The 23,021-nt window shown below is 37.8% G+C and overlaps 1 protein-coding gene across 1 annotated transcript in view; it reads left to right on the top strand.

Moving 5' to 3' along the window:
• Positions 1-2,107: 2,107 nt before the first annotated feature.
• GALNT1 (polypeptide N-acetylgalactosaminyltransferase 1) overlaps positions 2,108-23,021 on the top strand; it is an 80,713-nt gene continuing 59,799 nt past the window's right edge. Inside the window, exon 1 of the mRNA XM_050767258.1 lies at positions 2,108-4,590. The gene's annotated coding sequence lies outside the window, so the exon portion shown is untranslated. The remainder of the gene's footprint in view (positions 4,591-23,021) is intronic.

The following is a 23,021-nucleotide window of genomic DNA, read 5'->3' as shown; positions in this document are numbered from 1 at the left end:
TTCTTCTTTCTGATTCTAAATCTTTTTTTTTTTTTTCCTTATTGTACTGTGCTAGATAGGGTCTCTAGTACATTTTTGACAGGAAGAAGTAATAGAAGACATTTATCTTTGTCTTTTTCCTAACTTTAACAGTGAGTAGTTTTTTTAACTGTAGATTTGGGGCAGATATCTTTTGTCAAGTTAACCAAATTCTTATTTCTAGTTTTCCATGAGTTCTTTCGTTTTAAGTGTCATAAAGGACTGCTGAGTTTTACTATTTTATATAATGTGTAAGTTGTTTACAGCTATATATTATAGTTCCTCTTACCTACACCTCCTTTCTTTGTTCTAATCTTGTCATCTTTCACATCTTCATATAAGTTGTACAACACAGAATTATAACTTTTGTTTTAATTGGTTATACAACTTTAAGAAATGAAGAGGGACGAAATCAGGCTTTTATATTTATTCATATATTTACCGTTTCTGGTGTTCTTCGTTCTTTCTCACAGATCTGAGTTTCCATCTTGTGTCATTTCCCTTTTACCTGAAGAACTTCCTTTAGCATTTCTTATGGTACACATCTGTGAGAGATAATTTGTTTTGACATTTCTTTACTTAAAAATGTCTTCGCTACGTATAATGAGAAGTCATCCTTTTTTTTTTTTTTTTCCTGTACATAATTTTTTTTCCCTGTGGATGCTTTGAATATTTTCTCTCTATCTTTGGTTTTCAGCAGCTTAAACAAGATGTGCTGTGGTTGTGGTTTTCTTTGTATTTATCTGCTTAGGTTTCACTGGACTTAGACTTGAAATTTTGTTCTTCCCCAAATGTGGCCATTATCAAGGTTTTTTTTTTCCATGTAGTTTTCTTTGTCCTGTTTCCTCTGTTCTCTCCTTTTGCAACTCTGATTTCACATATGTTAAATTTTTTGCTATACCACAGCTCACTGAGGCTCTGTTCATTAAAGATTTTTCTTTCCTCTTCAGATGGGATAATTTCTTTTGATCTGCCTTTACATTGACTAACCCTGTATTCTGTTGTTTATAATCTGCTGTAATCCCATCAAGTGAATTTCCCATTTCAGACTTTATATTTTTGTGTTTTACGTGATTCTGTGTAGTTCTTCTTTTATAGTTTTAATTTGTTTGATAAGAGTTTCCTCTGTTCATTATTAATTTCTTGAACATATTTATAGTAGGTACATTATAGTCCTTGCCAACTGATTTCCACATCTGGATCATCATCTGTTCAATACCATTGACTGCTTTTTTGACTCAACTTTTCTGTTTATTTTCATGCCTAGTAATTTTTTGTAGACTGGATATTGTGGATAATATGGTTTTTTTTTTTTGTTTTTTGTTTTTTGTTTTTTTTTGACCCTCAGTTCTTTCTTCTCTTAATGAATATTGATTCCTTGCTGGCTAGATTTAAACTCCGAACTCTGCCTCCCTAGCATTGGGCAACATCATGGATACCTCTGTTCAGTTCTTTCAGCCATCTAAATGTTCCTTTTCTTTGGAGCCTCTGGAGTCTGCCCTGTGTTGTATGATTCAAAGTCCAACTAAAGATGGTAGTGAAGTTTACATACATATTTTAGGGTTCTTACTTTTCTAGTATTTCCTCCCTCACTTTCCAGTTGCCTGCTAGTTCCAGACCTCATCCTTTGATGCTTCAAGCCAATATGATTGTGACTTCCTTCTTGAGTTTCAGTAACTCTGCACAGTGTAGGCTGGTAACTGCCGTTATTTGTGAGTAGGTTAGTCTAGAATAAGCTCCTCTACTTTTCTGTGTGTAAGTCTCTCATGCTTTCACTTTCAGCTTTTCTGAATCCTTATGTTTTTGGTGTTTGTTTCGTAAATAGCATTTAGCTTGTTTTTTTTTTTAATCCAATTTGACAATTTAGATATATGTAGTCATTTTGTCTTAATTTTAATAACTGATGTTTTGGGTTTTATTTCTACCATTTGTGCTGTCTATAGGTGTGGTTTGTCTATTATTTTAAATTCCTTTCTCATTTAAAGTGATTGATTTTCTATTTCCTCCTTTTTCAACTTTGATTTTTAACTTACACATTCTGTTTTTATTTAACTCATTGTTATCTTTTAATTGTCAACATATTTGCTCTTTAAAAAAGCTAAAATTAATCTTTCTACCCTATCCCTAAATACAACGACCTTAAAATGCTTTCATTTCAATTGCCTTTCTTCCTTCTCACATGATACTGTTTTCTGGCATTTTTATTTATTTACTAAATAATTATTGAACTCTTCTATCTTGTGCCAAGTACTGTTCCAGATGATGTAGTAATAACATTAAACAACATAAAGCTCCTGTCATTTTGCAGCTTACAAGATAATAAATTAATTAAGATACATTTTGATGTAAGTTAGTAGTTGGTGCTACAGTGGAAAGTAAAGCATTAGGAAAAAATAAAGAATAACATTGGGGGTGGAGATGCTGTCTTGTAGATGAGTTTCTGCTCTCTTCAGACATTTCATAACATCTTTAGGGCTCAAGTATGAAAAACATAATTCCCATGCTGGGCATGTTTACAATCTAACCAAAGAGTCCTGGGGAAAAGATACAGATATGGAAGCCACTGGCACATGGCGGGTGAAGCTGTGCCACTGATGAACTTCCCAGGGAGGATGTGTATAGTGTCAGGGGGCTTGAGAACAGATCCGGAGAAGAGTGGGGAGCCAATAAAGAAGACTTCAAAGCGTGGTCAGAAAAGTAGAACAAGAAATGACCCTGGGAGCCAAGAGAAGAGGCTTTATTTTATTTATAGCCTGTCTATGCTAAAAAATAATTTAAGATGGCTAAGATATCAAGTAGAATGAAGCTGAGAAAGAGACTTGTGTTGCTAGGTAGGACATTACAGGGACTTGATTAACAGACGGTTTCGCTGAAGTGAAGACTTGCCTTAGGGATAGAGAATAAAGATTTCTTGTGCAGAAGATGGTAAAGGAAAGAAGAACGAATAGAATGATAATTGGAGAGGTTGGTGTTATATCAAAAACATATAGAAAATCTTAGAGATTTGGGGGATTCCATGACCAGAAAATAACATGGGCCCCTGGCCTGGAGGAAGTTCCTGCTGGATCCTTTACTTCCCAGACACTGTTCCCCTGGTAGGCGATGTATTTTCCTGTGTCTGAGTTCAGAGTGGGGAAAAGATGCATATTTTTCTGAAACTCTAACACAGTGTTCTGTTGTAATGATCTGGCATTCATCTTCGTGCGATTAAAAATTAAAATATGAGAAGAAATTAATGACTTACCTGGCCTTTGCTCTTCATACTCCTTAGCATGACAATTAAGATTTCCTTTGTTCTGAACACACCCCTTTAGTTATATCTCCCAATTAATTCTTCTGTTTGCTGTTCCCCAGACATTCCCTGCAATTTCTTGCCTCCCTATTTTAACTCACACTATTTTGTTGACTTGAGATATTATTTTGCCTTTCCTGACTCATACCAATTCTCCAGTCATTCTCCCCACCAGTTTCTCTTTTTTGTGCACTATAGCCCATCACAACTCTTAGCATCTTTTGCAAAGATTTAAGTTGTGAAATGACATGCAAACTCACTTTATTATCTCTCCTTCTATATTGCAAGCTCGTTGAGGATAGGGACTGAACATTTTTTATGTTTGTGTGCATCAGACTGCTTAGTGTAGTGTTTTGCACATATTGGAGAAAGTTTGAGTGAATTAGGGATATGTGATTCTGTGATAGACTAAGTAATGCCATGTCTGAGATGAGCAGGTCATATACCAGGTTCTAGTTTGTAGCTCTTAAAGTTTATGTTGAAGTTCTGCTTCTTTGCAGTCTCCTGTAAAAGTAGAGTCCTTAATTTAGGTCCTCCACTGATTTGTATCTTCATTTTTTTCTTGACAGGATGTATACCTATATAAATCAGTAATTGTAGTTGTAGATTGGTGTATCAGGATGCTTTTCACTGTAGTAGCAGAATACCCACTGTAGTAGCAGTTAAATCAGTGAGGGCTTTATCATCTTGCATAACAAGAAGTTCAGACGTGGGGAGGTCTGGTCTTAGGGTTGGTCTGGCTCCATGAAATCATGAGCATCTGGTGTGCTCTCCATTTTTTCAATTTGTCATCCTCAGCATGTCAGTGATGGCATGTTGGTGATGACTTCCTTCATGGCCTCAAGATGGTTACATTACTTCTAAGCATACACTACTTCTGTACTCTCCAACAGTAACCAAAGGTTGAAAAGTGTAGTTTCTCCTTCAACATCTCTATGAGAGATATAACTTTTTCTGAATGCTTCCTAGCAGACCTCCCTTTGGGTCCCATCAGTCAGGATTTGGTCACTTGTATTAGCTAGAGGAATGGAATGACCGTGGTTGGCTTGGGCCAGTCAGGAATAGGTGACCTAGCAGAGAATAATCACTTGAATTCAGCTGGGGGTCCAATGCAATGAAAAATGTCAGGATGGGATAAGGAACAGTGTCTCCCACAGTGCTGACTAAGGGGGGAGAATAGAGTTATTCTGAGACAAACTGATTTTAGGACTTTATTTTTCAACAGGAGATGTGGGACATGTGGATTTGGGATATGAATTCATTTGAAAAACCACTTTGGGGTAAGTTGATAGTTGGGAGTGAATGACTTTAGGGCTCTCCTTCCCTTACATTAGGGTTTGATCTTACAGCTAGCTTCTTAGGTTTTAAAAATTATGTTGATTGGACTTTATGCCTCATAACAAACAAGAGAATGGCTTGTACTAAAATCCCAGTTTAGTAATTTGAGAAATGTAACAATAAAGCATAGTCCCAATACTAATTAATTAGTATACACACTTCTGATTAGGGAGGTCAATCTGAAGGCTAAATAAGGACCAGGTTCAGAAATTGAAAATGTTATATAGGATTTAACCTGCTTGGACTTACCCAGTAATCCTGTCATGTGATCTGGAAATCATTCCCAGAGCCAGTGTTGAAGATACAGGGTGAAAGTTTGTCTATGAGCTTTGCTTTGCAGTGTTCCAAATGACCATTTGAGTTCTTGTTGCATAAGTATACATGAGAAAGGCTCTCCATTGTTTATTTAATCTGAGAAGGTGCCTCTAGAAATAATACCATTTAAAATTTACCAAGTGTGTACTGTCATGTACGAATGTGTTGTTCATTTTCTCATTTAGTTTAGTGCAATGGGACTATAAGGAAGATATGTTTTTCTCATTAAAGGAATGAAGAGGCTCAGGTTTTTGCAAATATAGTAACATTGCGAGGAGTCACATAACTAATAAGTGTTGGAACTGAAATTTGAACTCATATTTAAATTTCAGCATTTGGCCTAATAGTCACTTACTTCTGTCTTAATATGCTGATTTTGTATGGGTTCCCAAGACCCACCCCAGGTTCAGTGATTGGCTAGAAGGACTCACACGATCCAGCATACAGTTGTACTAACAGCTAAGATTTATTACAGCACAGGAAAAAGGTGCACGGGGTGAAGTTCAGAGGAAAACAGGCACAGGCTTCCAAGACTCCTCTCCGTGTGGCGTCACACAGGATGTACATAATTCCTCCAGCAATGAATCGTGACAACATGTGTGAAATGTTGTCTACTAGGGAACCTCATTAGAGAGTCAGTGCCCAAGATTTTTGTTGAGGCTGGTCATGTAGGCATCTTCTGCCTAGCACATACCAAAATTCCAGATTCCCAGAAGGAAAGCAGGTGTTTATACAATGTTGTTTCTAAAGTTTAGGCACAGTGAATCACACTTATCATTTAGGGAAAGTTTTATATCAGTGTAGGGAACTGTTCACCATTCAAGCGTCCACATGCCAGCCAAGGGCCAATCTCGACAACCAAGTCCTTCTAAGGATAGCAGTCTTACGCCTGTTAACTTTTTTCCTCTATGCTGATTTATTCATTTGAAGAAGTTGTGATTATGATCATTCAGCTTCTGACAAGTAATGAGAAAAGTAGGTATGATGACAAACTAAATTCTTTAATGGAATCTGTTTTGTGGAGGGTGGAGAGGTCCCAGTTGCCACTGATTTTCTGGAAGGATGCACGCAACATAAAGTTGTTCTCATGACTCAGGTTTATTACAGCAAAGGATACAATGCAGGAAGAAGGTAAATGGTAGAGAGGGTAGGCATAGGCTTCCAAGTCCTCTCTCTGTGAGAATCACAGGGACATGCTTTTCTCTCCAGCAGTGAGTGATAGAGACACATGCAAGATGTCTCTAGCCAGAGAAGCACACAAGTGTTACAGTCTAGAGTTCTTACAGGGAGCTAGTCACATAAGCACATTCCTACCATATGACCAGCTCTGGTAACTGATACTTGGGACCCCACACCAGACACCAGGTACACATCATAAATCTTAATGATTACTTTAAAACAATGCCGACAGCCTGGTACATCCTGACTCACTGCCTGGAGCACACACAAAAAGATCATTAACAAGTGACTGTGAACAATCCAGGAACATAGTTCTCAGAGTTTGGCTAGGGTCATTGCCGTGACTCCAGGAATCCGCTAGAGATTAGCACGACCTAAGTAAAATGGACCTCCTGTGTTAACTCTATTCACACAGTTGAAATACTGTTGGATTTGTTGAATGCAATATTTAATGCTAGATATAGTCTTTATAATATGATATTCTAAACGTAGAAACAATAATTGATAGTAAAATAGCTGACCAATTTTATTTCTCTGAGAAGTTTGTAGATTTTTTTAAAATTAGGGATTTATAGGTTCTTTTCTTTTAGGGTGACTTTTGGATTTCCTATTTTTGTCCACAACTATTTGTATTATATAATGATATGTGTTATGTTGAAGGGTAATACAAAAATATTAACTTAAAGACAGTTATTTCAAAATTAACCTTCACTTTGTGAAGGTCTTCCTTGTGATTGGCTTTACAACACAATGGGATCCTTTTTTACAGAATTTCCAGATTCGCAGAAATACCAGTTTTGCAGAAAGCACATCAGCCATGTTTTTTTTTTTTTTTAAAAGAATGTCTGATTCTAGGATATGGAGTCAATCTTTGCTGCTTTATTTATTGCTAGTCGAAACCTGCTTTATGTTATACAAAAACAACAAGGAGGATGGGGACAATCCCATGCTTAAAAATGGGACATTCTGAGTTAACATAGTTAAATAGATTCCCTTACTTTTCCTTATTGCAGAACTTTACAGACCCTTTAGTAGGACAATATGCAATGTGAATCTACCAGGACAAATAGAGTATAAACTGTATCCTCGTCTTACTTGACTCTGGAATCTCTTTAGTGAGAACTGTCTCAGTTATTGGTCCTGCAATAACAGTGTTCTTTAGAACAAAGTGGACCAGAGGGAAAGAATGTCTTAAGGACAGGGAAAGTCCATTAGAGGGTTTTAGGTCAAAGAGAGCCAGAAACAAAATAACTGTAGAAAAAACTTACTTTAAACAAACAAAACCTTGTATCATATGCTGCTTTCTGGTAAAACCTTTTCAGAAACTTCCCTATCTTGATGTTTCTTTTCCTGTCAGGTTTCCTTAGTTGATATTTCTCTTTTGTAATGTGAATGACATGTCTCTTAGATTGGTGTTTTAACAGTGTGATTAGATGTGGGTCATTACCTTCATGCTTGTACCACCTGTAGTACCTGATGCAGTATCAAGAACATCATTTGCCAAGACTTAATAAATATCTGGAGAGCATGAAATGAGTTGTGACTCAAAAATACAGGCATGTCCATGTTATCGTGCTTTGTTTTATTGTACTTCACAGATACTACTTTGTTTTGTTTTGTTTTTTTTCCCCAACAAATGGAAAGTTTGTGGCAACCCTACACAGAAAAAGTCCATAGGCACCATTTTTCCAACAGCATCTGCTCACTTTGTGTCTTTATGTCACATTTTGGTAATTCTTAGAGTATTTCAGAGGTTTTCATTATTATATCTTTTGTGGTGATTTTTGATTAGTGATCTTTGTTGTTATTATTGTAATCATTTTGAAGTGCCACAAACTTGTGCCCATACAAGACGGCAAGTTTAATCAATAAATGTGACTGCTTTTCTGACTGCTCCACTGACCTTGACCAGCCGTTTGCCTGTCTCTCTCACTCTCCTCGGATCTCCCTGTTCCCTAAGATACAACACATATACCACCACACTCTGCTAAGCAACAGTATTGAAAGGATGCAAATTAATAACCCTACAGTGGCCTCTAAGCATTCAAGTGAAAGGAAGAGTTATGTGTCTCTCACTTAAATCAAAAGCTAGAAAAGATTACACTTAGTGAGGAAGGCATGTCGAAAGCAGAGATAGGCCAAAAGCTGGGCTTCTTGCGCCATATAATTTGAAAAGTTCTGAATGGCAAGGAAGAGTTCTTGAAGGAAGCTACGCCAGTGAACACACAAATGATAAGAAAGCAGAACAGCTTTATTGCTGATAAGACAGTTTTAGTAGTCTGCATAGATCAAACCAACCACAATGTTCCCTTAAGCCAAGCCTAATCAAGAACAAGGCCTTAACTCTTCAATTCTGTGAAGGCTGAGAGAGGTGAGGAAGCTGCAGAAGAAAAGTTTGAAGCTAGCAGAGATTGGTTCAGGAGGTTTAAGGAAAGAAGCCATCTCCACAACGTAAAAATGAGTGCTGATGTAGAAGCTGCAGCAAGTTATCCAGAAGATCTAACTAAGACTGTTGGTGAAGGTGGCTACACTAAACAACAGATTTTCAGTGCAGACAAAACAGCCTTCTATTGGAAGAAGATGCCATCTAGGACTTTCATAGGTAGAGAGGAGAAGTCAGTGCCTGACTTTAAAGCATCAAAGAACAGACTGACTTTGTTAGTAGGTGATAGTGCAACTAGTAACTTTAAGTTGAAGCCAATGTTCAGTTACCATTTTGAAAATTCTGGAGCCCTTAAGAATTATACTAAATCTCTTCTGCCTCTGCTCTATATATGGAACAACAAAGGCTGGATGACAGCACATCTGTTTACAACATGGTTTATTAAATAATTTAATTCCACTGTTGAGACTTGCTACTTAATAAAAAAGATTCCTTTCAAAATATTACTTTTCATTGAGAATGCACCTAATTACCTAAGAGCTGTAATGGAAATGTACGATGAGATTAATGTTTTCATGCCTGCAAATACAACATTTATTCTGCAGCCCATGAATCAAAGAGTAATTCTGACTGTCAAGTCTTATTTAAGAAATACATTTCATAAGGCCATAGCTGCTGGGTCTGACCCTCAGACCCTTACCAAGCGACACACTCAGACACAGGTATCCAGTGAAAGAGCAGGCTGGGGGACCGGGGCTGCTCATGGATCCCAGGGAGGGTGTTGTAAGGAGTTGTAGCAGCCGTGGCCATGATAAACTGGTGCTGCAGGCATTTATTTAGTACAGATATATTGACAAAGGCCTTGAGTCAACATACTTGTGGGTAATTAACATGGTGTCATCCCCCCCAAGAGCAGTCCTGCACTCAGATGATTAAAGGCAAGGTTCCAAGGCCTAAGTAAACTAACTTACCTAGATCAGTTTCTTTACATCTCCTTGTTATCTAACCTAAGCTTTCAGGCACAGGGTAAGAGAATCTGGCTGCCTTCAGCCAAATCCTTTTCCGAAGCTTTTATAAAATCTCCCGGCCTTCCAAGAAGGTTTGCATCTTTCTACAATTTTTCCCACCACATTGACCAACACATAGCTGCCACAGACAGTGATTCTTCTGGTGGATCTGAGCAAAGTAACAGGAAAGAGTTTCACCGTTCTAGATGCCATTAAGAACATTTCTGGTTCATGGTAGGAGGTCAAAACATTGACAGGAGTTTGGAAGAAGTCCAGTTCAACTGCAGATGTGGTGGCAATAGCAAGAGGACTAGAATCAGAAGTGGAGCCTGAAGATGTGGCTGAATTGCTGCAACCTTAAGATAAAACTTGAATGGATGAGTAGTTACTTATGGATGGGGAAAGAAAGTAGTTTCTTGAGACAGAATCTACGCCTTGTGAAGATGCTATGAACATAGTTGAAATGACAACAAAGGATTTAGAATACTCCATAAACCTAACTAGATAAAGCAATGGCAAGGGGTTTGAAAGAATTGACTTCAATTTCGAAAAAAGTTCTACTCTGGGTAAGATGCCATCAAACAGCATTGCATGCTATAGAGAAATCTTTCATGAAAGGGAGAGTTGATGTGGCAAAGTTCATTTTTATCTTATTTTAAGAAATTGTGACAGCCACTCCAGCAGCAATCACCCTGAACAGTCAGCAGCCATCAACACTAAGGCAAGACCCTCCACCAGCAAAAAAGTTACGATTCACTGAAGGCAAAGATGATTGGTAGTATTTTTTAGCAGTAAAATTTTTAAATTAAGGTATGTATATTACTTTTAAAGACAATGCTGTTGTGTACTTACACTACTATATAGTATCAACATAACTTTTATTTGTACTGGGAATCCAAAATATTTATGACTCATTTTACTGAATATTTGCTTTATTTTGGTAGTCAGGAACCAAACCTGCAATATAGCCGAGGTATACCTGTAGTGAAACTTTGTTTTTTAAAGGAACAACAATATAGTAGACATAAAAGTTAGGTGCTATGCATTTATTTTTAGTAATGATATCATTTTGGGAAACATTTTTGGAATTTTATTTTAAACTTCTCTTAGACTTCTTTTGAGTTCGGCTCTTTTTCCCATCAACATTAACTTACTTTTTGTGATCTTTATGCTTGTTTGATTTGTAGAATTGTTCCACCATAAATATTTAAATACTTCTAACTACTAGATTTCTTTCTTTTTTTTTTTTTTTTTTTTTGGTCAGATGAAATCTTGCCCTTGTCTCCCAGGGTGTAGTTCTATGGCGTGATCTCGGCTCACTGCAACCTCCACCTTCTGGGTTCAAGCAATTCTGCTGCCTCAGTCTCCCGAGTAACTGGGATTACAGGCGCCTGCCACCATGCCTGGCTAGGTTTTGTGTTTTAAGTAGAGACAGGGTTTCACCATGTTGGCCAGACTGGTCTCAAACTCCTGACCTCGGGTGATCCGCCCACCTCGGCCTCCCAATGTGTTAGGATTACAGGCGTGAGCCACCGTTCCTGGCCTTAACTACTAGATTTCTTTTGCAATATTTGTATTATTATTTTAAGTAATTAAATGATCAATCATAGCTACTGCATTTTTTTTTTTTTTTGCCTTATTAAAACCTACCCTTTAAGATCAGGAATAAAACAAGGATGCCTGTTGTCACTTTGCTTGTTCAATATGATGTTAATACTAGAAATCTTCGCAAGGTAGCAGAATTTAAAATCAATAAATAAAAGCAGAGGTGCATTTCTATAAATCAACAATAAACAAAGTGATACCGTTTCAGGTAGGAAAAAATATGAAGTATCTAACCAGTATTTTGTAACAAAATTTGTGTTAAACCTTTAAAAGAAAATTATAAAATTTTATTGGAAGATGTTAAGAAAGGTATAAATAAATGGAGAGAGAGAATATTTTTATAAATTTGACGATGCTATTAGAAAGATAGCAGAGCTCTCCAGTTATTTATATTTTTATATCAATCTAGTCAGAATCATGACAACTTTTCTTTTTGGGTTGAAAAGTTGATTCTAAAATTTTTGAGGAAGACTTAACAGGTCAGGAGTAGCCAAGGCACTCCTGAAAACTTTGTGATAGGTGAGAAGACTTATTTTCACCATATATGAAGAATTAGTATAAAACTATAAAAGTTAAGATGACAGTATGGTATAGGGAGAGGTAGAGCAATAGAAGAGAATATGGAAACCCACAAACTTGGCTTGTGACAAAGTTGGTATTGCACTCCTTTAAAGACAGCTTTTCATAAATAGTTCTTGACAACTGGTTATCCCCATAGGAGGGAATGACATTGAATCCGTACTTACATGGGAAAAGCAAACCTTTAACATTTTTAGATATTAAAACATTGTTTGTAATGATTTCTAGATAGAGAAGATTTTCTTAAAACACAGAAAATATGAACCATAAAAGATGCTTCTTTTTTTGTTTTTACAGATGGGGGTCTTGCTATGTTGCCTAAGTTGCTCTTGAACTTCTGGCCTCAAGCAGTCCTCCCAACTTGGCTTCCCAAAGCGTTGAGACTATAGGCATTAGCCGCCATACCCAAACAAAGATACTTCTTTTTTATTAACATTGGGAAAAGGGCTGGGGACGGTGGCTCATACCTATAATCCCAGCACTTTGGGAGGCTGAGGCGGGAGGATTGCTTGAGCCCAGGAGTATGAGACCAGCCTAGCCAATATGGGGAAACCCTCTCTCTACAAAAGAAAAAATACAAAAATTAGGTGGGCATGATGGCGTGTGCCTGTAGTCCTAGCTCGGGAGGCTGAAGTAGGAAGGATTCATTGAGCCCAGGAGGTTGAGGCTTCAGTGAGCCATGATTGTGCCACTGCACTCCAACCTGGGCAATAGAGGGAGACCCTGTCTTCAAAACTGTGGGAAAAGATATTGCAGTACATTTAACTCACACAAGACTACATTAGGATCTTCACAAGCTAACAAGAAAAACACAAAACAACACATCTAGCAGAGTAGTGGACCAGACTTCAGTAGGCACATTAGAGAAGAGGAAATGGAATGATCAGTAATGTCAGAGATGGTGGGGAAATGCAAATTAAAACTATATTAAGATACCAATTAAATCAGATTGTCAAAAATAAAAATGTCTGACAGTAAGTGTTGTCAGTGATATACCACATCTACCACATCCAGTGATATAACAGTTCACATCTGGTGGGTGGTTTCAGCCACCCTGGGAAAACAAATTAGTGATATCTGATCATATTGAAAATATGCATACTGTGTGACCTAACAACCATACATATATACTTTATTTAGATCAGGGGTCGGTGTGATGACTCATGAGTTAAGAATGGTTTTTAGCATTTTTAAGTGGTTGGGAAAAAATAATATTTTGTGATTTATAATGTGAAAATTATATGAAATTCAAGTATTGGTGTCCAAAAATAAGCTTGGAATATTGTCACACTCATTTATATACCTCTTACAGATGCTTTCATGGTGCAACACTAGAGTTAAGTGGTTGCAACAGACATTGCATGGCTCAAAAAGCCTAAAATCTTTATCATCTGGCCCTTTGCAGAAAAACTGACCTCTTCTCTAAATAAATAGTCTTGCACATACGTACTAGTAAACATGTTCAGGAATGGTCATAGCAGTATTGCTTGTAATAATGGAAACCTAGAAAGAACCCAAATGTTCGTTAAGGGTAGAGTGGAGAAATATGGTTTGCTAAGCCAGTGGAATACTATTCAGTAGTGAAATGGAATTGGATGCATGAATGGATCCAAGCATATGGACGAATCTCCTAGCATATGGATGAATCTCAGAAACAGTGTTAGAAAAAAGCAAGTCAGGTTTTTCCACTTATAAGCAGTTCAGAAACAGTGAAGTATAAACAAGGGATTGTTAAAGATACTCGTGAGGTTAAATTATCAGGACAAGGAAGGACTGTAAGTTAAGAATAGGGATTGCCTTTGAAGAGTTGGGGAAAGGTGGGATTTGAGAGGGAATTATAAAAGTCATGTTCTTATTGTTAACCTAGGTGCTGGTGATGTATGTTGTATTGTGATCATTTATTTCTGTGACACATTTTATATGTACTCTTTTGATATTTTATAAGTTTTTGTGATCTGGGGCATTAAAAAGTATCTTTTCAAATAGTATAGTCTGTCTCATAATATATAATTATGACCCACAGAGGGGAAGCTCATCAGCAGACTAGAAGCTGCTTTTTACCTATAGCCCCCTCTTCCCTGGTTCCCCAAGCATTCTGGTTGTATCAGGAACCCAGTTCAGATTTTCTTAAGCAGAAAAGGGAACTAATAGGAGGATTCCTTGGTGGGTCACCGAAGCCAAGGAAGAGTCAGGGACTTGGTCACTGTCAGGGCGCTCTGCCTTTCACCTGTATGTCTGTGCTTGGCCTCGTTCTTTTTAGCTGCAAGTGGCCTTCTGCACGTTGGGGGCAGTGTGACTGAGCGCAGTCCTAGAGCACAGCCTTCCAGGTGTGCGACTCAAGAGGCCAAGGAGTCAGGTCCTGTGGTTAGCCTGGCTAGGTCATTTAACTATACTGTGGCCAGGCAACTGGATCTGTTACCAGAAGAAACCCTTGAAGGAGGGGAGGAGGGGTTAAGGGTCAGAATCATGAGCCAGGGAGCCACCTTTGTAACTGTTACATATGTATTAAGTGTAAAGCAATATGTGTGGCATTTTGTCACACCTTTGTGTGGATATTAGGGCTGTTTTGCCATTAACACTAAGATGCCGTGATGTTGCCTAAGACATGACACAGACATGGCTGAGGTGGGAAGAGGGGTTAGAAATGTCTATTGAGCGTATTACCTGTTAAAAATCAAAATACAGCATGATCAGCTCTCCTACCACTTTACAGTCACACCCGTCTCCTTCCCTTCTTCCCATAAGGACATTTAAGGCATTAAGTACTTGAGTTTAAATAGATACTACAAACTTGGTTTAAAACATAACATGTATCTGGCCAGGCACGGTGGCTCACGCCTGTAATCCCAACGCTTTGGGAGGCTGAGGTGGGCGGATCACGAGGTCAGATTGAGACCATCCTAGCTAACACAGTGAAACCCAGTCTCTACTAAAAATAACAAAAAATTAGCCAGGCGTGGTGGTGGGCGCCTGTAGTCCTAGCTACTCGGGAGGCTGAGGCAGGAGAATGGCGTGCACCCGGGAGGCGGAGCTTGCAGTGAGCCGAGATAGCGCCACTGCACTCCAGCCTGGGTGACAGAGTGAGACTTCGTCTCAAAAAAAAAAAAAAACGTAAAACATAAAACAAATCTATTATTCTGAATGATTGGAAGGGCATTTAACCCACTGGTGTTTAATTGAGATGCAAATTTGTAGGTAGTTTGTATCTTTTGCTTTTCTGTTTGCCAGGTTCTTTGCTTTGAACATACATTACTTTACAAACAGGAAAAATATAAACTTTTAAAGGTATTGCTGGAAGTCAGATTATCGTCTTAAAAACTGACATTGCACTCAAGACACTAAACACTGTATTCCCTAAATTGAAACATTTGAGCCAATATATTTTGTAGGAGTTTATTTACATCATGACTACCCAAAATGATAAGCTTGTTCTTCTGACCTCTAAACTTGAGATAACACCTGGGAAATAACTACAGAAAGAGAATATCCAGGTTTTAATGAAATTTTGTGAACATCAATCTGGGCAGGAATTTTGGATTGATTTTTTTTGCTAATTTTTGTTAAATGCTTACGTTGAATAAGAAGATTCTAAGACCTGAAAATTGGTTCTCCGTTTTCTTTGTCTAGTGAATGAGGCTTCTCAGTGCTAAATTTTGATCAGTAATCACTTGACAACTCAAAAACGGTGGCAGAAGTGTTGGCCTGAACACTTTATAGGAAGCTGGGAATATAAATTGAAGCCTACGGGACTGGAGCCGTACTCACTTTGGCTAGTAGGGTTAGGCCAGAATAGCTGCTACTTGGTTTTGACAATTTTGGCTTCAGTTGTCTTTCCACAGATTCACTTTTTTATTGCTATAAGGTAGGATCCAAGTTTATTTTTTTAGTTATATGGAAAGCCACTTGTTCCTGCATCAATTTTCTTTGTAGTAGCATCTTTTTAGTTTTCACACTTGTATGAATTTGTCTTGGGGTACCATATGGTTTTAAGTACTTCTGCTTTATAATTAAATCTAGTCCAGGCCAGGTGCAGTGACTCACACCAGTAATCCCAGCATTTGGGAGGCCGAGGCGGGCGTATCACTTCAGGTGAGGCGTTCGAGACCAGCCTGGTCAACATGGTGAAACTTCGTCTCTACTAAAAATACAAAAAGTAGCTGGGCATTGTGGCATACGCCTGTAGACCCAGCTACTTGGGAGGCTAAGGCAGGATAATTGCTTGAACCCAAGAGGCAAAGGTTGCAGTGAGCCAGGATCCCACCACCGCACTCCAGCCTGGGTGACAAAGCAAGACTCTGTCTCAAAATAGATAAATAAGTAAATGAACAAATAAATAAATAAATCTACTCCCCAGAGCCTCATTTGGGTTTTGATCAGAATTATATTGAATTTATAGATTAATTTTGGGAAGAACCTGGTATTCATTTTCTCATCTATTTATTAGTTAGTTGTTCTTTTGTATCCTTCAATAAAGCTCCACAGTTTTCTTCACCTCTTGTACCTATTGGGTTTTTATAGCTATTTCGAATGTGGTTGTTTTGTTTTGTTTTGTTTTGAGATGGAGTCTCGCTCTGTTGCCCAGGTTGGAGTGCAGTGGCGCAGTCTCAACTCACTGCAAGCTCTGCCTCCCGGGTTCACGCCATCCTCCTGCCTCAGCCTCCCGAGTAGCTAGGACTACAGGTGCCCACCACCATGCCCAGCTAATTTTTTATATTTTTAGTGGAGACGGGGTTTCACTGTATTGGCCAGGATGGTCTCGATCTCCTGATCTCGTGATCCCCCTGCCTCGGCCTCCCAAAGTGCTGGGATTACAGGCGTGAGCCACCATGCCCAGCCAATTTATTTTATATATTCTAGTCAGTTATTACTACCATATAGGAACATGACTGATGTTATATGTTCATCTGTATTCATCTGTCTTGATGAAATCAATAATTAGCTCTAATGGTTTATCTATTGATTCTTAAATAATTTCTGTGTAGAAATCGTACCATCTGTAGATGATAATTTTGGCTTTTTTCCCCCTAAGCCTTATTTCACTTTCTTGTCTGTTGCTTGGACCTTTAGTATGATGTCAAACTGAAGTGAGGATACATAACTTGCCTTGTTTTAACTGAAGCTCCATCATTAAATATGATGTTTATTGTAGTTTAAAGAATTCCCTTTCTAGTTCTAGTTTGCTGTTGAAGTTTTCTGTTGCTGAGTAATGAATTACCTAAAAGTTTAATGGCTTTAAGCAATGAAGTTATCTCATATTTTCTTTGGATCAGGAATGGAAGAGCAGTATGTTAGTGCATTTTTACAGTGCTGTGAAGAACTACCTGAGACTGGATAATTTATGAAGAAAAGAGGTTTAATTGACTCACAGTTCCACAGGCTTACCAGGAAGCATGACTAGGAGGCCTCAGGAAACTTACAATCATGGCAGAAGGTGAAGGGGAAGCAAGCATGTCTTACCATGGGGGAGCAGGAGAAAGAAAGAGATGGGGGAAGTCCCACACACTTGTAAACCCTCAGATCTCCTAAGAACTCACTCATTATCACAAGAACAGCAAGGGGAAAATCTGCCCCCATGATCCAGTTACCTCCCTCCAGGTCCCTTTGCCAACACTGGGGATTAGAATTCAACATGAGATTTAGGTGGGGACACAGAGCCAAACTCTATCAAGCAGCTTAGCAGGATATTGGCTCAGGATCTTTCATGAGGTTGTACTCAATCTGTCAGCTGGAGCTGCTGTCATCTGAAGGCTTGCCTGGGGCTGCTTTAAAAGGGGTCCCACTTGCCTGCCTGGCAGCATAATGTTGGTTGTAAGCAGGAGGCTTCAGTTTCTTGCTATGTGGACCTCTCCATGGGAATGCTTAAGCATCCTTCTGACTCTTTCCCCAGAGTGTGATCAGAGAGAGAGCTAGGGGAGGCCATAGAGTGTTTAATGACTCAGTCTTCACTTCCATCATATTCTGTTGGTTAGAATCAAGTCACTAGTAGTCCAGCCCACACTCTCGGAGGAAATTAAATGACACAAAAACTATTTTGTGTGTTTCTTTTAGTCTGTTTGCCCTCACAGAGTAGCATAAGTCAAGGGCTTCTGTCTGAAAATCTTTACCTCAGGCCTCTCCTTTGAGCCCCCGAGTGTGTATCCAAGCAGCCATGGTAGCATCTCTCATTGAAGGTTCAAAGGCAGCTCATACTCAACATGTCCAAAATCACACTTCCTATCTTCTCCCCTCCAAAAATTGGTCCTTTTTCACTGGTCCCCATTTCCATGATTGATACCATTCTCTATCCAGTTGTACAAGCTAGGATTGAGTTTGTCCCGTCATCTCTCTTGACTCTTCCCACTTTTATCATCTCCAGCTTCATCTCACATCACAGTTTCCTTTTCTTTTTCTTCAGTTCACTAGCTTTTCAGTGTTGGGCTCCTTTCTGCTATAGAGCCTTTACTATTCACTGCCTATAATGCTTATTTTCCCTCAAACCATGTCTTTCTGAGGGAAGCCTTTTTGACAAAGTCAAATCTATTATAGATGTGTGTAGAGCTGTGTACCTTCTTTCAAAGCAGTTATCACAATTAGAATTTCACATTTATATGATTGATTAATGTCTGCTTCCCTGGAGCCAACTCTGAACTTCATAAGATCAGGGAGTGTGTGCATTTTGTTCCCCTTGTATTCCCTGCATTTGACACATTCCCTACATTTACTGTTTGGGTGATTGAATGAGTTAATAAGTGAATGAATACATTGTTAGATTATAGTTCTGTTTGAGAAATAGAGCAAATAAAATATAAAAATAATAAAATAATCTGGACTCTATTGTGTTAGAGGATAACACTTGTCTTTTTAAGTCTTTTAGTTTTCTTGGCAGAAACTTTAGTTGTTAATTAAATGAATAGATTTGTTGAAGGGTCTCATATGTAATACTTCTGACTGGTTAGTATGATGTAAAAGTAGTGATCCTGGCTCTGGGTGACTGGGAGAATGCTTTGTTCTCAGGAGAGAGGAGTAAAGCATGGATCCAAGAGAATGAAGCTTTGTTTTCTTAGAAAGTTACTATTGAGCTGAGATTCTCTCAAAATTTCTGCAGAGCTTTGGTTAGAAATATGAGGGGTAGGAGAAAATCATTTGGCCCTAGAAAATACTGATTAATCTTCGGGAAAATTTGGCATATGATATTAAGAACAGGATCAGGGTTGGGCGTGGTGGTGCATGCCTATAATCCCAGCACTTTGGGAGGCCGAGGCCGGTGGATCACTTGAGACTAGGAATTCCAGAGCAGCCTGGGTAACAAAGTGAGGACCTGTCTCTTACTAAAATAAGAAGAAGAAGAAAAGGAAGGAAGGAAAAAAGGAAGGGAGGGAGGGAGGAAAGAAAAGAAGAGAAAGAAAAGAAAGAAGAAGAAAAGAATTGGATCAGAAGTTTACTGATATGCAAATGGGCCCTGACTTAAGATTTTTTGTCTTTACAAGAGTGTAAAACCATCAGAATTTATAGGTAATGTATGGTATTCAGTAAATTGCATAAGATATTCAATACTTTATTGTAAAATAAGCTTTGTGTTAGATGATTTTGCACAACTATAGGCTAATGTAATTGTTGTAAGCACATTTAAGGTAGGCTAGGCTAAGCTATAATGTTCTGTTGGTTAGTTGTATTAAAGGCATTTTCGACTTTTGACTTAAAATGTTTTCAACTTATGATGGGTTTATTGGTACATAACCCCATCATAAGTCAGGAAGCATCTGAAATTAATCACTATACTTTGATATTAACTCTACTTTTATAACTTTAAAAATAAGTAGTTAAATGCATTTCAAATGGAAGGTTTTAACTTACTGTGGTTGGAACAAAATAAACAACTTTAAGTTACTTCCAAAATGAATTCTGGTATGCATCTTTTGAGAAAACATAAAACAGTTTCTCTCTTTGTAAAACTGGCATTATTTCTTTGAGATATCCTTTCCCCCATGTTTATTTATTTTTAAGTTGATTGAGATTGAATTTATATATGGTAAAATTCTTTTTAGGTTCAGTTTTATAAGTTTGCACAGTGGACACAGTTGTATGATCGCCACCCCAAGGAAGTTATGGAATGTTTTCATTGCCACAAATTCATTTATGGGCAATCCCCTATTCCTTTTTCAGCCTTTGGCAGCCACTATTCTGATTTATCGCTGGTTGCTGGGTGGTGTTTCATTGTGTAAATATAGTGCAATTTGTTTATCCATTCATCAGATGATGGACATTTGGATTGTTTCCAGATATTGATGATTATAAGTAAGCTGCTATAAAGATTTACGTACAGGGCTTTGTGTGGATATATTTTCCTTTCTTCTGAGTGAACACGAATGGGATTACAGATTCTTATGGGGAGAAACTCAACTGTTTTTCAGAGAGCCTGTACCATTTTGCATTCCCACTGGCATTGTATTAGAGTTCCAGTTGCTCCAATTCCTTTCCAGCACTTGTTATTTTTCTTTCTTCTTTTAGCTGTTTTCATCAGTTCATAGTGGTGTTTCATCGTGGTTATAATTTAATGTTGAACTTCTTTTCATGTTCTCATTTGCCATCTGAAAAAAGTGTTTGGCTCTTTTTGTAAAGTGACAGTTCAGACCTTTTACCCATTTTATTGAATTGTTTGTTTTCTTATTGTGTTCTGACAAATTTTTTATATATTCTGGATACAAGTCATCTATTAGATATGTAATTTATAAATATTTCTCTCAAATTTGTAACTTTATTTTCTTTCAAAGAAAAATTGGAATTTTTAACTTAATCAATAAAAGTGTATCACCTGAGCATAAACAGATATTTTCTTAATGGTGTCTTTTGAAGATTAATTAGGAAGTCCAGTTTTGTTTTGTTTTTTTTAATGGTTTGTGCTTTTTTGTTCTATCTAAGGAATCTTTGCCTAAGCCAAGGTCTCAGAAGGTTTTATTCTATGTTCTATTCCAGATCTAGTTCAAAAATTTGAGTTAATATTGATATGTGGTATAGGATATGGGCCAATATTTGTGGGGGTTTTTGTATATGGATATCTAATTGTTCTGGGACCATTGAAATAACTATTAACAATGGACTGTGTATGTGTGGGTCTTTTGTAGAGAGCAGGGCTTGGCTTAGTGCTAAGGTTAGCACTCACTGGTGCACTGTTGTCACCAACAATGTTGTCTGTTGTGACAGACAGTGCTTTGGCTGTGCCAAAGATTCCCAGATGATGTTGTCAGTCTTCTCCTCTTGGAAGAGTGGGAAATTGCTCAGGTGAAGGCAACACCAGCAGTCTCTGAAAAATGTGGGATGTTCATTCTTCAAACTTCTTTTGTTTCCTGAACCTTATTAAAGGTCTCTGGGCCAAATGTAAAATTCCTTTTCAGGGCCTCCTAGATTATGGCTCATCTTTTTGAGCAAGGAGATCATGTTATTATTAGTTATTAATGGCTATCATGGACCTAAAAATATGATTTATGACTTAACAATGCATTCATAATTTTGCATCATAACTTTTTATAAAGAAACTGCCCCCATCCCTTTACCTTGAAGAAAAAAACTTCAAAATGTAATTTTAAAAGTCTGATTTTGTAATATATTAATTTTTTCTAGTGATGAAAAATACTGTACCAAAAATACAAAATTGGCCTTGAATTTCTTGGATCAAATAATGAAGTCTGAAGACATTTTTAGTATATTACTTTGGGGTTTGATGTCCTATAATCTCTTAAAGGGCGGAAGTTTGTTGTTGGACAGTTCAGCTCTGACTCTTCTCCCCACCTGCTGATTTGTTCTGCGACTGAGCTTTGTGTGCCTTTTGGAACAAGAACTTGGATTTCTTTGTATCCTTCATTTCAAGGACAGTGAAGGACACACAAAAGTTGCTTAGTAAGTGGAGAATAAGGAATAACTTTACAATAATGGTGGCAATAAAGGTAGCAATTCATTCCTTAAATACAGTGTACTAGCTTTCATTAAACAAATTGAAATAATAATTATTTAATTATATATGAAAACTAGAATCTTACCTGCAATGCGTCATGCAAATTAACAATCTTTTAAACAACTCTTTAGAAAGAAAAATTATCTGCCATATTTAAATAAATGTTTTTTCATTCTTTTACATCTTATATATTTGGCAACATACTTGGAACTTTATCTTCAATTTTCTAAAGACATAAGTAGCTTTATTTTTTTTTCTTGAACATAAACAACAGAGTAAAAAAAATTCAAGTTCCTTACATGTTATTTGCTCTTCACCAGATTTCTTTCTGATACAGTTATGCTGTTTTAAATGAATCTCAAAGAAACATCTCTTGTGCCGTTTTGTCTTTTTCTTTCCTTCTTCATTTAGAAGATGTTTTCTAAGAGTTTTCTCTGAAGCTTGTAGAGCTGAGCAAGCCTTCTATGACCTCATTCTCTTGCGGGGAACAGTAATAGAAACCGCAAATTACCAGTGGCTTTGTCCTAAGAGCCAAACCCTGTGGACATTCTTTCTTTGTTATCTCAGCCTCATAGAGGGTCTAACATGGCTTATCCATACTCCTTCCCTCCTCTGACTTCTAATGCCTTTCTCAGAGGGGTCTGTCTTCTGCAGTATGTGGAAAGTGATGGGTTTCCTGGAGTTTCAGCCCCTTCTTTTCTCTGCCTGCTTCGTTGGCCACCTCGTCCCCTCTGCTGACCCCGGCTGCTGCTTGTGTATGTATGTTTAACAAACCTGCCTTTTCACATCAGACTCAGTTACTCCCCTGACTGCCTGTTGACACCTCGACTTGAGGCCCCTCACATTCAGTGTGAACTAACTCAACTCTTGATTTAGTCCGTATTTCCTTTCATTATTGTATTACCATCATCCATCTAGCTAGTTATCTTGGCCTTAAATCTGGGAATCATTTTTTTGCCTCTCCTTTATCTTCCTTTCTCCTCATACCCCATGTAGAATGTGCCAGACACCCCTCTTCTCCCAAACACTTCCCCTTCACTGCACTTCACCTTCAATCTTAAAAGCTAATTGCGCACCCTTGCAAAACTTAAGTAGAAGTAGATGAAAAGTTATATTTACATTTAACTATTCTGCAGGCATTTTTTAAAAATAGGATTTTAGAGACCGTAAAACCACATTTGAAATTCAGATATTGCACCAGCAATCAGGCTGCTCTGCCAGTGATCAAAAGAGGCAGCTTTTCATATGAAATAACACAAAATATAAATGTATGTATATAGTTTATCTGGTGAGAACTGTTGTTCCTTGACATTGTACACTCTAATGCTTTAGGTTCTCCCCTCACCTCAGTTACCATAGTTATCAGTAGTTGCTCGC

The sequence above is a fragment of the Macaca thibetana genome, chromosome 18 (genome assembly GCF_024542745.1).
Source record: "Macaca thibetana thibetana isolate TM-01 chromosome 18, ASM2454274v1, whole genome shotgun sequence".
NCBI lineage: Eukaryota > Metazoa > Chordata > Mammalia > Primates > Cercopithecidae > Macaca > Macaca thibetana.
The sequence above is the reverse complement of the archived record's forward strand: the minus strand, read 5'-3'. Positions and strand labels throughout refer to the sequence as shown.